Source organism: Sinocyclocheilus anshuiensis, unplaced genomic scaffold, assembly GCF_001515605.1.
Source record: "Sinocyclocheilus anshuiensis isolate Anshui unplaced genomic scaffold, SAMN03320099.WGS_v1.1 scaffold677, whole genome shotgun sequence".
Taxonomy (NCBI): domain Eukaryota; kingdom Metazoa; phylum Chordata; class Actinopteri; order Cypriniformes; family Cyprinidae; genus Sinocyclocheilus; species Sinocyclocheilus anshuiensis.
Window position 1 is genome coordinate 123,722 of NW_015539875.1, and position 2,677 is coordinate 126,398.

The following is a 2,677-nucleotide window of genomic DNA, read 5'->3' on the forward strand; positions in this document are numbered from 1 at the left end:
CACACACACACACACACACACACACACACACACACACACACACACAGAGAGAGAGAGAGTGAGCGAGTCAGACTAACAGGATTTTGTCTGGTTTTGTTTAAGATCTGACCATGGATGGTCTATAAACCTCCAGTCATTTCTGCGTATCATATGAAGGATTTCAGATCAGGGAGTGTGAGGTTAGATTACAGTTTTTTTACGATTGCTTACACACTAAAATTAAACTTTTCCAACAATTAGCAAAACCTTACACTCAAGGAGCAAAACACAAGGCTAGATTTGAACAACTGTAAGCACATTGTCAGCTTCACACTATTTGCAAAACATTACACACAGTGATTTGCAAAACACTAAACACACTTGTATACATCAGACACAGAAGTATATCATGATGTCACTTCCTTGCAATTCCAAAGCACTGACTGTCAAATTACCACACCTATGAGCCAATCTGTTAAACACAGCCATCAGGTGCACAAACACATGATTGCTAAATTGTAGACACACCAATCAGGTTTAAGCACTATAAAAATGCAGCAGGTAGGTTCACCTGCCTTCAACCAAAATGGAAGGAGTCAGAAGAAGAGTGAGGGTGAGAGGAGGAGTACACAGAGGAGGAGAAGGAGGCAGAGGCAGAGGCAGAGGTAGAGGTAGAGGAAGAGGAAGAGGCAGAGGCCGAGGAAGACCTGAAGCAGGAGGAGAACGTGCACAAAGAAGAAGAGGACCAAACTTATCAAATGACATTCGTGCAACACTAGTGGACCATGTTGTGAACCACGGATTGACGCTGAGGGAGGCTGGACTGAGAGTTCAGCCAAATCTTAGCAGATATACAGTGGCATCTGTCATAAGGACTTTTCGACAGGAAAACAGGTAAAAGAAGATCTGTCTACAGTTACAGTAATCAGCCGCTTATTGTATGCACCATATCAGCACTTGTGATACCCCTTCCTGTGACATTGTACAGTAAGTTACATGTATTATTCTCTACATAGGATTGAGGGTCGGGAACGACAAGGAGGAAGGGGGCCCATATTCACGCAAGAACAAGAGAGAGAGATAAAATTGTGCTTAAGCAATCGTAAAAAACTGTAATGTTAAAGACATTTTGTGAGATCATTATGTCATAATTAATTAACTGGCAGGTTAAAAAAAAATTGCACATTGTAATATTTAATTGGACCGCCTTTAGCTTTGATTACAGTGTGCATTTGTTGTGGCATTGTTCTGACACAATGCAATATCACAACATTTATTTCCATCAAGAGCTGCATTAATTTTTGGCCGATATCTTGTATTGAGACTTTTGTATGTTGTGTGTGTGTTTTGTGGTTTTGTGCATAGAGTTTTGATAAATGTATGTAAGCATTTTGAAAAAAAAAAAAACTGTAACTGATGGACTGGAGTGCTGTGGATTACTTGTGGATTATTGTGATGTTTTTATCAGCTGTTTGGACTCTCATTCGTATATGCTACGCGATGGGTAGGATTAGGGTTGTGGGGTAGATGCGTATCATATGCACGCCAATAAATTTCGTATCATATGCACGCAAAAACTGCTTATATGCATGCCAAACACGTGCATAGCATATACACGCCAAAGTCCATTTGTACGTATCAATACCACGAGTTTTCGTTTTTATTTGGCGTACTATTTATACGCATTTTCATGAGACAGCCTCGTCAATGCTATGATATTAAGGAGAATGTAGTGTAAATGCATGTTGACTGGACTTTATTGACATTTGAGACGGCATGTGCCTCCCCCACCCACACGCTGATAACCCGGTTACTAGCTGCCTAGCCGTCTGACTGATGAGCTGTCTCTCAAATGCACATTCACATTTACTGAAAATGATTCATCATTCACCAATTAGTGCCTTTACTTTTCTGTAACAGCAGCTTCTTATCAACAAAAAGAGACCACAAAATATCCTTTTGCATGCTGACTGTGTGACTCTCTCTGTGCACCCGTATGAATAGAATAGAATAGAATAGAATAGAATGTAAAAATGTATTTTGTCAGGTAACCGAAATCTGTTTCATGCGGTAACATCTAAATGAACTGCTTTTATCACAAATATTATTGAACATGACTGAATTAACCGGATTAGATCAAGTGATTGTAAGTGTCAAATCTAGTGATAATTCTTAATAAAAATCCATTATTTACATTTATGCATTTGACTCTTTTCATCCAAAGTGACTTATATTAATACACTTTATCTGTTATTCCCCAGTTGTTAAAAAGATTAATCTGGATCATTATGATCCACATATAAAAATCCCATATTTAGCTCTCCATGATCAGGTAAGTTTACTTTTGTACTGATTTTATTTTGTATTTTTTAAGCAACATGGGATTGGATCACTTTGATCCAGATACAGTCTTTTCCAGATTATAAAATCTGGATTAACAGGATCATATATAACACTGTAGGCTACTGGGTGTATAAAGAACAAGACTGAAAACAGCACAATAATAATAAAAAAATAAAATCTGTTTTGATTTTTAATTTCTTTTCAGCAGTCTGGCCCATCATGTGACCCACAACATATAAATTAAAACAATAAATGACGCAACTATTAGAAACTCATTCGACTGGTGCATCTCTGATGATTGTGTCATTGGAATTAATATACAGTGATAAATGAGAGTTGAAATTACATATATTAT